The following is a 14360-nucleotide window of genomic DNA, read 5'->3' as shown; positions in this document are numbered from 1 at the left end:
TTCTCATCAAACAGTGAGCATACTATAGAACGGAATGACAACTTCAAAGCTGTCTACAAGACCCAAACTCTGTGGCTACATGTTCAGAATATAACTAGACTTCAGAAGGCAACACTCTCAGTTACTTATATTTTTCCTAAACTGAGATTATCCATCTCTGGCCCCAAAATGGTAGCTCAGCCCTCTCCTGCCGTTTGATCAAAGTTTAATTAAATCTCTCCAACAAGAATTTGAATATTTTAATGGATGAAAACATTTCTGTGGAAATGTTTTTATATGTAAAGATAAACTCAGCATTATATGTTCTTTTCCACTTTCTTCTCTAAAACATCTGCTAAAATAAGCTTCTGTATTAATTTTAAATGGCAAAAACATTAGCACACAACCTTGCATATGAAATGGTATCTAAAAACCTAGCTTCCTTGATGCTTTCCCCAAGTGCATTTTTCATTTGACTGATTGCTTGCAGTGAATGCTACAGCTGCAAGGCTAACCCATTTAATGGATGGAATAGAGATGCCCACGATCACTTTTGTTCTTCTAAATCCTGTTCACTTCATTCCCTTTTTATTATCCACATATGAGCACCAACATAAATTAAAGTGGACACAACACTATTGCATTCCTTACACCTATTATTCTTTGTGTACATTGCCAAACATGAAATGGGTTGTGGCTACATATTCTACATAGTAAAATATAAATACGTTTAACATTTCCACAAAATTCCCTTAAATTTCAAAGCACAGACTCTACCGACACATGTTAACCAAACTTAACCCACACATTACCTACTAGCACTATTATAGTGATGACTGCTGTCCTGAAGCCTGGTTTATACATCAGCTGAGCAAAGGAAATGCAACATCAGTTCTTTCCCCAGCGTATCAGGCCTTGCTTGGAACCTTGCGTCCAACTCCCCACCCCCTCCTTTGTTGTCATGGACAACGCGTGGTAGAAAAAGGAACCGAGCGCCCCTCCTCCGCTGTCATGGATGACATGTGGAAGCAAAAGTGTCTTTGCCTATTATCTTCCTGCATCTTCTCTCAATCCTAAAGAAAAACTGCTACCTCAAATGGATGTACCGACCGCAAAAACAGTGGAGTGTGCGCTGCGCGCCGGCCGCACCACTGAGGTGAAGTCACCAGAGGACAAAACAGGTGATGCGTTTCACTGCTGCGGAGCTCATCAGGCACAAATAAAAGACAGAAAGCATAAAAAGGGTATGAGCAGACATAAACAATCGTGTGTTAAATATTTTTTTTGAAGTGGCGACACTTTGAGAATGTGACTGTGACGATGCTCAGGACGTAGCTGTCTGCAGCGCATCAACGATCAGAGCTTCGTGCCTCTCAGCTCATAATAATCTCCGGAGAGTCCACACAAATAATGTAATATAAGTAGAACCAGGATTTTTTGGGGGCTCTCCCTGGGTGTGTAAGTCGAGGGCCTTCTACCCTCGCGTAAACTGGGCTCCCTTTAGCTCACCCGTAATTCAAACCCTGCGTATAGCACAAGTTGGTCACGTGAGTTGCTGGAACCTAGCAGACAATTACCGGAATGGCCATTTCAAAATATGACAGTTACCGGATCTTGTTCCAGCAAGATCCAGCTCAAATTAACCCCTGGATACACTGAAATGAAAATTTTTGTCTGAAAGTTAAAACGAGGAAACCAAAACCGAAAACCAAAACGGCGAAAGAAATTGTTGCTAATAATTGGAACAACAGCATTAGGACTGTAAGATGAACTCTTTAATAACAAAAGTCACGATATTACATTTAACTCATTCACTGTCATTGACGACTAAAGTCGTCATTTTAGATCCAACCGTTCAATGCCAATGATGACAAAAGTTGTCATTTACATTTTTTACTGTGTGGGCGTCAGAACGAGCATCCGCACCGTGAGAACAAACATCTCAGCTCTAAAGCCGATCTTCATCCGCATATGTCACATGATCAGGAAACAGAAAATCCATGTGTTAGATCGTTTTGTAGCCTAGTGAACTAGACCAAATTCTTGCTTTGCAAAGAATGGTCTAGGCATGCTCCATTGGAACCTCCGCAGCTCCCACCAGGACTCTGGCTAGCCAATCACAGCTCTCTAGAGGGGTTTCAAACACATAAAGAGCAGTGATTGGTCCATAATGGTGGGCCAATCATAGTGCTCTATCTGCTTAGTGAACAAATCACAGAGCTTTTTCCGCTTTGTGGGCCAATCAGGGCACTCTATATGACGGGTGGGTGGGATGATGCAACAGAGTGAAACAAGGGTATGTCACATTCATTGTCCAGTGGAATGCAGAGATCATTTGAAAGACAACGGTAGAACCCGCCCCACAACCGAGAGCCGTCAATGGAGCATGGCCAGACTAAATAATACATTTATTTAGTCTGGCTTGCCAGGCTAATCGTTTTGGGCTGCTGCTGTAAAAAAAGTGAGGCGCGAACCGGAAAAGCTTCTGCCGATCACAATTCAAAAACGGATTACGAAAGAACGGATAATGCTCGAAACGCGCGGATTCTTCCTGATGTAAGAGGTGAGTCTCCGCTTTGTTTTGGCATCGGCATCATCCTGGTGCGCAACATTCTGTGACTCTTAAAACAAACAGTAAAAACGGTGAGAAACGCTGGCAGCGAAGGGCTTTACCGATCAGGAAACGGGTGGCAGCGAATGAGTTAATGACCCAAATATGTTTCCCATATAAAGTTATGACTTTATACCAGAAGACAGTGGAGATGTGTAACTTCAATCTAACCAGCACTTTTGGGTGTTTCTATTGAATTTTTTAAAGTTAATAGGGTCTAAAAAACAGCATTACTAAAAGGGCAAAAACGTGACTTTTGAAATCAGTACTAATGTACGATTTTTATGAAGCAAAGAGCAAGTTGCCACATTTGGGCAGAGGGAGATTAAACAAAAATGGGGTGGTGACTGCATGAGGAGGTGGAGGAGGATGACAGACAAATTCCTTGACGTTGCCACAATTTACACTGTTTTGGGGTGTTCCACCCAGCGTCATAAAAAATACAGTGCTTCTGTCATTCATCGAACTTTGCTTTTTATGCCACACAGCAGTTTTGTGTGCACATGTATGGCTGTGAGCTTCTTACAGAAGGGGAGGGGGGAGCTGGAACTATTGAAGCTTTGCACGAGGGCTGCATATCGCAATATCAGCGTGTGCAATATGCATATCGCAAAGAACAGAAATATCGCAATGAATGGTCAGCTCAAATGTTTGCTACACATAATTCATTCTGTCAATGAAATGGAAGCATCAATAGAGCTCTTCACCCATTTGGCGGAGGTGGACGGCACCTAATTTTAATGGTTAGCAAACACCCGAGTTAGCTTTGTTCTGCTCTTTCTGCTGATTCTGCTTTTCCCGGGACCCAATGATTGCCTTTTCTCGTTCATTTTCTTTTTTCCCTTTACTCGCATCTTTTGCTTTTCTCATTTCTATGATTTTTTTGTCATTTTCTTTTTTCTTTGTTTTTGATTATTTTTGTTCCTGAGTTAAGTTTTTATTCATCGCAAGCAATATCCCCATTGAAATATTAATCACTGTTATCGCATATCACATGTTATTCTAATATTCTAATATCGTGCACCTACGTCAAGTGGGTCCACCATACTGGACAGCAAAACTTGTCAATAGTAAGGTTGGGCGATGGGACGAATGAATCGACCATTGGCGATGGGCTGAGCCGTTACAGTTATGTTTTACAGGAGACAATTTGTTTATTTATTCATTAGTTTGCTATTGACAAATATTTTACACGCTATGCCCTTCTATCTTTCAGAGTCTGGAAGACTTCTGGTTATTTAATTTGGAGAGATGTTTCCTGATTAAAACTTTGGCTGAAGTAGCGCTCGTCATTATTCAGCACTTGCTTTGAGTGTGTCAGCAGAGCACGGATCCATCCAGAACATTATTTAAACAGCCATGAGTGTCTGAGGCAAAAGTCTAGAAGCTCATAACCTCTTCAGCAAGCTCCATAGAGACATTTGATTACACACAAGCTGCAGGTGACCAGTTCAGGTTTACGTGGCACAGGAGGAATATGCGTTAGAGCCGCAGCAGGTGAAATGTTTCTAATTTAAGTAAAATCGATTAATTGCATTGTTCGTGTTACTGGGGCATTCTGATCAGCTTGGTTGGACTAAATGTTAATTAAAATGAACAAAATTTTACGAATGATTATTCATTATTTTACATGTATGTCCTTAGTTTTCATCAAAGTTATTTGAAAAAAAAACTGAATGAGTTGAGTTTACATTATTTTCTGTTAGTGTTGCCAACTACGCATCAAGCCATTACCATTTTACTGTGAAATCAACAAAATAAAAGTGATAAAAAGACTACAAACTGGCATGTTTTGACTAGCTTTACTAGAGTTACAACATGTGTAAAAGGTCTTTTCGCCGTCCATTATGGCAAAGGGGACAGTCCCATGAGTAATGCGACATCACAAGCAAAAAGGTCCATAGCTGTTCAAATTTCGACACCTTCTCCCGTCCTTGATGACGTTATGCTATGAACCACAGCTTAAAGATCAGGAACAGTAAGAAAATTCCAAACAGAAGCACTGATCATTGCATGGTAGTGTGTAAATGTAGAGTGTCCGCCCTGGGACTGGGAGTTTGGGTTCAAAACCGGTTGGGTCATACTAAAGACCTATAAATGGGACCCAATGCTCCCTTAGCTGTAGGGCTTGGATTGGGGGGTTAAACCACCAAATAGTTCCCGAGCATAGTCAAAGCTGCAGCTCATCGCTCGCCAAGGGGATGGGTCAAATGCAGAAATGTAATTTCACCAGAGTGTGATGATGATAGGGCTGGGTGATATTTTCAAAATATCGCTATATCGCCCAGCCCTACATGATGACTAATGGGACTTGACTGGACTTGTCTTTAAAGCGAGTAAGAGTTTCTTCAATTTGGCAAAAATCTTTTTAAAGCATCATCAGGCTGATTGAATGCTATAATGATAGGTGCTCATAATTAGTCGTTTGATTGCAGCACTGCATGATGCACCAGATCCACTTACTAAAACATATGCTCTCCAATCGAGGTCTGAAAGATCAGTTGCTGATCAACTTTAATCCTTTGTTCTGCTCTTGAACTAAAGCAAGTTTACATTTGTCATTGTATAATTGAGTAAATGTATATTTGAGTAAAGTAGCAAGTAGGATAATCTTGTTTATTGCCTTTACATTAAATGAGCTAGCTTAACTCTATGAGCAAAGAAGTCCTTTTCACAAAAGGGTACATGAACTCTTCAGTGACTTTACTAGATTACTGTATCAAACCGTTAGTATTTTTAAAGGGGTCAGGTTTGATCCTGCATTAATGTCTTTCACATCTTTGATACAAACCACCAAAACAGGGCACTTCAGGAAGGGGGGCAGGAAAGTACAGGAAGATAGTCATTTGTTCATCATAGTTGTCTACCTTTGTTCAACAATTTTAGGGCTGCCACACTTTTTATTAGTTGACTAATCACCAGGGGTTTCATTTATCAAACATTGCGTAGAATCCTTACTAAAACCGTACTTAAGCTCAGCAAAAAAAAATGTACTTACACCAAGTAGGTTTGTGATCTATCAAACAGGGAGTACGCACAGCTGCACGTAATCTCCCCTTCATGAATTAGAGACTATCTAGAAAGGTTCTCCGCTACTTTTTAATCACATCCCACCCTCACCACGCCCACTTACTGCCATAAATGGTCAATGCAAAGTGCTTAGTGGATCTCATGCATATACATAGGCCGGCTTGTTGCAGCATTTCGATTCCGACCGCAGATCAAGGAAGCGCTACTTCACAAGCTGAAACTGAGGTACTTGTGGGTGAGGTGGAGAAATGAAAGGAAGTGCTTTTGCTAAACAAATAAGAGAAAATCCACGGAGTGGCACAGCGTTGCTGAAGCCGTCAATGCTGTGAGGTCTTCAAAGAGATCTGTGGCGGATATATAAAAAAAACGATCCAATCAAGATTCAACCCCAGACTCCCAGGTGAAAGTCATACGCGCTAACCAGTCAGCCAAATAGCCAGGTCCTTAGTCAACTTAAAGTTGTGCACATTTTTCCGATAAGTTCTTTCATAAATCCCAAAGTTTGCGTGGAAAGTTGCTTACGCAGTTTACCAACCCCGTGCTGTGTGTAAGCAAGCTTGATAAATGAGGCCCCAGACGTTTTTGGCAATCAGTCAACCATAGGGATGTGTATAAGGATGGGTACCTTTGACATTTGAATCGATTCGGTACTAATTCCCGGTACCTAGGAATCGATACCGGTACTTAACGGTACCAATTTTCGATACTTTTGAGTGTTTATTATTTTAATTCTCTTTTATAATTAAATATATATTTTTCTCAATATATAACAATATTTGATAAATATCACGATAAATAACATTCAACTGTTTGTATTTTAACATCGTCCTTGTAGTTTTATAAGCTGATAATTAAACTGAAGCAAACATCTTTACTGTGAACTAAATTTACTGTGCATCTTCCTTCCTTTTGCCGTCTTTTTTCATTTGATTTTTTCTACTGGGAAGTTAGAATTTCCGAGGAGAAAGCGAACGCACCATTAGCTGATAACGGTGGCAATGGAAGCTAACATATCAAGCTAACGTTATCTTAAACAGTTTATTTAGCTGCGGGAGCAGATTAAAACGATGATGCCTCACACTTAGATCGTTGTCACTGGTTTCATCTTCACCCAATCACCCGTCGCATTTAGTAAAGTGAAGGTAAACTTTAGAGCGCGTTCATGTTCTAGTCGGAAATTCGGAGTTCCGAGGAGAAAGCGAACGCACCATTAGCAAAACGGAAGCTATCATATAAACGTTATCTTAAACACTTTATTTACCTACCGGAGCAGATGAGGATGTCTCACTTAGATCGTCGTCCCTGGTTTCATAATCACCCAGTTACCCATTACATTTAGTGAAGTGGACCCAAGCTTTAGCATGCATTCTTTCTACCATGCTACTCTGTTTACAACTCGCTCGCAGCGACATAACGCTCTTGCGCATGCGCCGCTGTCTTGGCAAGTTCTCGTTATGAAGGACGGGTACCGAAACGAGGCACCGTTTGAAATGGCGTGAATCGGTGCTCGGTCGGTACTATGGAATTCGGTCGGTACCTTAAAAAGTACCGAATTCGGTACCCATGCCTAGATGTGTACCTTTTACATTCAATTCAGTACCAATTCCCGTTACCTAGGAATTGATATCGGCACTTAACGGTGCCAATTTTGATACGTTGAGTGTTTAATACTCTTTTTAAATAAAATTTATATACGTTTTTTCAATAAAGAACCATATTTGGTGAATATCATGATAAATAACTTCCAAACTGTTTGTATTTTTTATCATGGTAGTGTTGTACAAATTTCTTCAATATGAGAACCTTAAACCACAACCGTTACTAAAATGATACAAAATTTTAAATCCAACTCCATGTACTCCCATTGAGGAGACCATTAAACTAAAACAAACTTGGATACCATCTGTTTGTATTTTAATATTGTGGTATTTCACAAACTAAAACACAGCTCCATGTACTATTCCTCTTCTTTCCCCTGAGGAGAAATTGTGTGATAGGTAGGTCCCTGTAGTAATACAAACTGCAAAATTAAACTGCAGCAAAAACTTTTGCTGTGAACTAAATTTACTGTGCATCTTTATTCTTTTTACCGTTCATTTTCAAACTGTTGATTTTTCCTACTCGGAAGTCGGAATTTTTTTTGCAACGGAGGCTTAAGTATCGAGCTAATATTAACAGTTTATTTACCTGCTAGAGCAGATTAAGATGATGATGCCTCACCTAGACTGTTGTCGATGTTGTCATCATCCAGTCACCCATTGCATTTCGTGAATTGGACCCAAACTTTAGAGCACATTCTTTTGCTGTTTGCTTAGTTTTCAGCCGGCCCACAGCGACTGATGACATAACGCTCTTGCACATGGGCTGCTGTCTATCTTGGGAATTCGGGTGCTGAACTCTATGGTACCAAAACAAGGCACAGTTTCATACCACATGAATCGGTCCTTGGTCGGTACCATGGAATTTGATCGGTGCTGATTAGAGTACCCATCCCTAGTTGGACAAAAATTATAGCTTACTTCACCAGGATGCAGATGCTCTAATATACCCATCATTAGTCATAAGGCCTCTGTGAGCCTGTCGGAGCTCTTGCGCTGACACATAATGTCGTTGCACGTCTCTGCTCCCACGCAAACAGAGAAGTATAAATTAGGCCTTCTCCTCATTCAGCTCTTCCTACCAATTCTGCCTTCCTCAAGTTCTACTGATTACCTTTTTCTTAATCATTTTCTCTTTCCCTTTCCTCCTATTTATGATAACAATTTTTCCTTTTCCAATTTTTTTGGGAATTTTAATCACTTAATTTCTGTTCTTGTGAAGTGCCTCATGATTTTTAACTTGAGAGGCTCTATATAAAAGATTGTTTATAATTGAGTGGGATTTTGGTTGTGCGTCAGAATGATGTTAAAAAGAGTAGACGGAAGTGTTTGTATTTATAGAGTGGGGGCAAAGGTTTGTTTGTTTGTGGGTTTGGTAGTGATGGTGTTGGGGGAGGGGTTGTTTCCAAGTATTAACTGCTAAGAGCTTCAGTGACCGGTTTAACAATGTCAGGAAAATGTGGGGGACGCTCCAGGTGTATGGGGTGGGTGGCCTTTTATTAAGTCTCTTTACCAGAGGAGCGTGAGTTTGGTCCGCATAGCCGGTAGTAAGTCGGACCTGTTCCCGGTGAGGATTGGACTCCGCCAGGGCTGCCCTTTGTCACCAGTTCTGTTCATAACCTTTATGGCCAGAATTTCTAGGCGCAGCCGTGGTGTGGAGTGTGTCAAGTTTGGTGGCCGGAGAATCTCGTCTCTGCTTTTTGCGGATGATGTGGTCGTCCTAGCTTCATCAGCTCTGACCTTCAGCTCTTGCTGGGTAGGTTCGCGGCCAAGTGTGAAGTGGCTGGGATGAGGATCAGCACCTCCAAATCTGAGGCCATGGTTCTCGACTGGAAAAGGGTGGCTTGCCAACTCCGGGTCGGGAGAGGTCCTACCTCAAGTGGAGGAGTTTAAGTATCTCGGGGTCTTGTTCACGAGTGAGGGTAGGAGGGATCGGGAGATCGACAGGCGGATTGGTTCGGCGTCTGCAGTGATGCGGACGCTGAGCCGATCTGTCGTGACGAAGAGGGAGCTGAGCGAGAAAGCCAGACTCTCGATTTACCGGTCGATCTACGTCCCAATCCTCCCCTATGGTCATGAGCTTTGGGTAATGACCGAAAGAACGAGATCGCGAATACAAGCGGCCAAAATGAGTTTCCTCCGTAGGGTGGCCGGGCTCAGCCTTCGAGATAGGGTGAGGAGCTCTGACATTCGGGAGGGACTGAGAGTAGAACCGCTGCTCCTCCGGATCGAAAGGAGTCAGTTGAGGTGGTTTGGTCAGGATGACTCCTGGACACCTCCCTGGGGAGGTGTTTCGGGCATGCCGGCAGGAGGCCCCCGGGTCGACCCAGGACACGTTGGAGAGGTTACATCTCCAAATCTGGTCCAGGAACGCCTTGGAGTCCTGCCGGAGGAACTCGTGGAGGTGGCTGGGGAGAGGACAGTCTGGAGCTTCCTAGTTGGGATGCTGTCCCCGCAACCCGGATAAGCGGAGGAAGACAATGACGACGACGAGGAAAATGTGAGTCCCCAGCTGACAGCTAATATCAAGGCTAGCAGTTGTCTTTGTTATCACTGGACTTGTGATATTTTTTGTAAAAAAATAAAAAAAAGTGTGGATGTTTTTACTTTGTGGCTTACAAAGTATCAGTTGGCTCATGTTAGTGTTAGCTCATTGTTAGCAGTAACTACAGTCAGCTGCGGCAGTGTTGTTTACGACAGTTGTGATTCTGTTTTCAACCAGCAGGAAGGAGAAGCAGAAAAATACATTTGGTCGATTGAAACTGGCAGTTAAAATGTTTGGTACGACCCAAAGGCCAACCCAACAAAAAAAATAAAAATAAAAACCCAAAAAAAGCTAATTTCAACCTCTGATTAGGACATCATGAAGAGATTAAATCTAATCTGTAATTACTTTTAATCATCACGTAGACACAGGTTTACCATCACATAAATCCTATGATTAGTCAGTGGTCTCCCCTTCATAAACAGCATTAGGAGGCCTTTTAACATGCCTCTACATCACAAATGAATCTACCAGTTACACTTTTGCAAAAATATGTTAGGCAGACAAGTGTGTTTGTGTATATGTGCACAAGCGTGTTTGTGTATATGTACGTATGCGTGTCATTGATGTGAAGCTTCCACAAGGCACCATGTTACTGTGCGTTGGCAAACAGAGAAAGGGCTGTTTTTGGGTTTCCCCAAGTCCTACTCCTGTCCGGCACTATTTTGTTTGACTACATCAGTCCCTTTAACTTTTTTAGTCTTTAACTTAAAACAAATTACATTATAATTACTATAGTAATTGTAGACTTTAACCATTTAAGGTCATCTCATTATGCAAAAGAATTTGTTTAATTACTGCAAAGTTAGGATAAACAATCGACATTAAATAATTCCACGGGAAATACAAATGAAAAAGGTGTGAAAGGTAGCTCCCTTAAATGCTGCTTCTTTAACTGCATGGGGAAACAGTCTATGTATTGAATTACAAATGCACCATGTGCGCACTGAAGCTCAGATGTGGGGGAGGTGAAACAAGAAACAGGGCTGTACCATTTCTCAAAAAGTTGAACATCTGAAACTGTGGTGTGTGTTTGTAAATGATATTTACAAGCTACAATGGAGGATTTCAATTTTAAAGTTGAAATGGACTCATTTCTTATTTACTTTATTATGGCTAACTAATGTATGTGATGTGTCAGAAAGAAGCAGACAGTTTAAAGTCACCAGTTTAAAGACAATGCCTTTTCTAAACCAACCGGGGGGGGGGGGGGGGGGGGGCTACCTAACACTAATTTTAACACTGACATTAAGCCACTCCCATTTTATAGCACAGTGTTGTTCATGGAAAATTACTGGGCCGTACCACTTCAGAGGAAGAGGGGAGTTTACACATTGTAAGGAATGTTAGTGCAAGCTGTTCATACAAGCTTTTACAAATGGACTGGAAAGTGACCAGGGGAATTCATTTCCTCCATAACCTTTTCATTTTACCCCTTTCCTTTGTCATCACCACTTTTACACTAGAATAACTAACACAAGGGCTGCCCTTCCATGTGCCCCTCCCCCAAACTTTTGCCTCTGCAATGTGCTAGATAGGTCTGCTGCTTGTTTTAGCACCAACATTACACAATCGCTAAACTGGCTTGTTAGGGCTGGGTTTATAACGACTAGGTCATTAGGTTAGGCTTGCTGTTTAACTGAGGCCCATATACATCCAAGACACTAGTTTTTTTGTAGTAGAATTTAATATGTGTAACTTGTAATCTATATAAAAAAGAGCAACACCAATTCAATTCAATAATACTTTATTAATCCCAGAGGGAAATTGATTTGAAATTGATCACCTGGTTGAGGGAAATTTACCAATTTGTTTTACATGTTCACGTATGCCTATTTTATGGTGCAGTATTTTAACTAAGCAATACACTTGAAAATTAGCTCAAAACATGCTCTGTGGAGAGAAGAAAAATAGGGAACTGTAATCTGGGTTATAAAACTGTTTTCTCGCCTTAACCCATCTTGTAACAGGATAAAATTGTGTGAAAACTTCAACAAATCCTTCCATAAAATTTTGCGCCACATCACAAACTTTAAGCCTCTCTCATAAAAGGTCAGAAATCGTAATTATTAAGCTAACATACAAGATGGAAAACAAGCTGTGGAGTACTGTAATTGCCTCTAATGTCAAAAACAAGTTGGCTCAAGTGAAGCCAAAAAGAACTAGCCAATCAGATACAAGTCTGTCCTGACTACCTGACAGAAAAGGCTCCACCCACAATTGCTATCAAATAAATAAAAAAATGCCTTATTCATAGTAAATTTAATTCCCCATGCTACGGGAAAAATGTTCTTAATTCTTCATGATCGTAACATTTTAATTTCTGAAAAAGTTGCAGTAACGCACCAACAAAGGAATACAGTATAGCTAACATTTAAATTATTAAAATTACATTTTCCACTGTCCAATTCATAAATGGCATTACTCTTAAAACTTAATTCTCTAACTTAAAGAGAAATATAAATAAATGTTTGTGTATTAATCACAAGCCAACTATTAGCTAACGAATGCCGCTGTACTCAAAACTTGAAAAACACCTGAAAAAGGACCAATCTGCTTGAAAAACGTAAGACGAAAAGAAAGTGTAATCTATTATTGGCTGGTTATTTTACTTTGAGGCAAAACATATCAGCTTTTATTAACTAAGCATTAGCATTGGTTAGCTAGCATGCAGTATCTACACTCACCGACTATTCGTTCTGTCAAGCGGCTTTTCTTTGATCTTCCGTAGCACGCTATCCCGTTCACTTACGGTCTTCTGGAATCCCACAGTTGCGTGTGGAGGTACGGATGTGGTGTGAGCGAAGCTGCTGCTCACCGGTTTCCACAAGTGGAAGGGAACACCAGGAGCGCTTCTAAATCGTCTTCTTCTGGACCAGGAGCTCTTCACCGCCTCGGACTTTTGTGGTGTTGTCCACTCCGACCGTTGGTTCAGCTTGAAATTTAAGCTCCACCTTTTTTCGCGCAAACGCACAAAAGAGGGAAAAAAAACCTCTTGGTCGTAGCGTGACGTCAGCGGTCTTCGGCGGCGGGGGTAGTCAGCAGACGCTACGAAGTCGCTCACGTCGGTTAACTGTCGCGACCTGAGTCTTACTTCTCCCGCGGTTCGTTCTTTAGCTTCTCTCCTGGTCGGTGTGGGCACTGAAGCCGGTACCTAAAGCTGGCAGGGTACGTATGATCTGCTCCTGGAGGTGACTGGTAGGCTTTTAAGGAGGGTCTGGCAGGTCTTATGCCAAGGGCTCTCAGAGGAACCTAGCAGCAGAATGGCAGAAAAAGCCACAGCCGACTTCTGCATGTGCAGACAGGCAGCAGCAGCTCTGCACATTAGCATAGAGAGGGAGGGGTGAATGGTTTGTTCCTGACAGACAAAAACCCGGGCTTTAGGGGGAGGGGCTGTAAGGAGGAGGAGCCTGTCTGAGCAGCTGCTTCAAAAATTTTCTTTAAACTAAAAACTACACCTCACACTAAAGTTTAAAGGCATCACACACAATGGTGAGGATGTGCTGCTGGTCCAGCTGTTCTGTGTACAGTATTTGAGACATTTGAGAAACTGAGCTCTGTTTTCTGTTTTTTTTTCTTTAAGATGCCTCACACAACATGAGAACACTGACAGATTAATGTATAAAGCTAATACTAAGCCAGAAAATGTGTGAAACTGTCACAGCTCTCGTTTATTTTTTTAGCCAAGTAAGCAGATAATTGTCACCCATTAAGATTTGATTAATTTTCACAATAAAACCTTAACACAAGTACAAGTTTTCAATTACTTCTTTGTAAAGTTCAGATACATCTTTTTTATGTGCAGCAGGTGCGTGTTATTTTCTTTCCTCACAGATGCACGGGTCAGCCATTTTGTTGACTCATTTCTTCATAAAGAACCTGTAGTTCCACATGTGGCCAGTAGAGGGCAAACAGTGGTGATGTTTTCACATAGGCTTGAGAACTTTGCTCCTGTGCGTTGAGTTGTGTAAACCATTTAACCTGATGTAGTTTAGTGTTATGACTGTTCTTCAAACAGATTCACGCATGATCCATGGAATCAGGAGGGAGCGTTTGTGTTCTCTCACTCGACTGTTGCCTTTTCCTTCTCACACACGTGCACCAGACAAGGTCTGCAGCATTAGGCAGACAGACCTTCAGACAAGACAAGGCCAATCACCAAAAATGCATCAAGATCCATCCAGTTAGACTGCACTGCAAAAGGTGCCTCTTCAGTTATAGTGCAATACAAGTTAAATTATAATGCGCATAATAGGAGGAAACACTATATGCTGGCTTCCTGTTAACTTAGAATTGCACAAGCTTTGCATTTCGTACTGTATTTGGCAAATACCAAGGTGGAAAATCGCATTGCGTAAAAAAAAAATCAATTGTTTTATGGTTACCCATTTCAATCAATCAAAGCTTTATCTATATAGCTCCTTCCGCAACCCTGTCGGGTAGCCCAAGGCGCTGAACGTAGTACATGTCAAAGTTAAATATGGTGAAAAAATCGAAAATAAAAGCAGTTCAAATTACAAAAAAAGGTCAAACATTCCAGTAGAAGACAAATGGGTAAAACAAGGGATAGAGTGAACCAATGAAAACAGGGAAATAA

The 14360-nt window shown here is 41.3% G+C and overlaps 1 protein-coding gene across 1 annotated transcript in view; it reads right to left on the bottom strand.

Moving 5' to 3' along the window:
* Nucleotides 1-12656, bottom strand: part of atf7ip (activating transcription factor 7 interacting protein) — a 39717-nt gene extending 27061 nt beyond the window's left edge. Inside the window, exon 1 of the mRNA XM_015954258.3 lies at nt 12451-12656. The gene's annotated coding sequence lies outside the window, so the exon portion shown is untranslated. The remainder of the gene's footprint in view (nt 1-12450) is intronic.
* Between the last annotated feature and the right edge of the window lie 1704 nt (nt 12657-14360).

Source organism: Nothobranchius furzeri, chromosome 7 (assembly GCF_043380555.1).
Source record: "Nothobranchius furzeri strain GRZ-AD chromosome 7, NfurGRZ-RIMD1, whole genome shotgun sequence".
Classification (NCBI taxonomy): Eukaryota; Metazoa; Chordata; class Actinopteri; order Cyprinodontiformes; family Nothobranchiidae; genus Nothobranchius; species Nothobranchius furzeri.
This window is presented reverse-complemented; position numbering and strand designations above follow the sequence as displayed.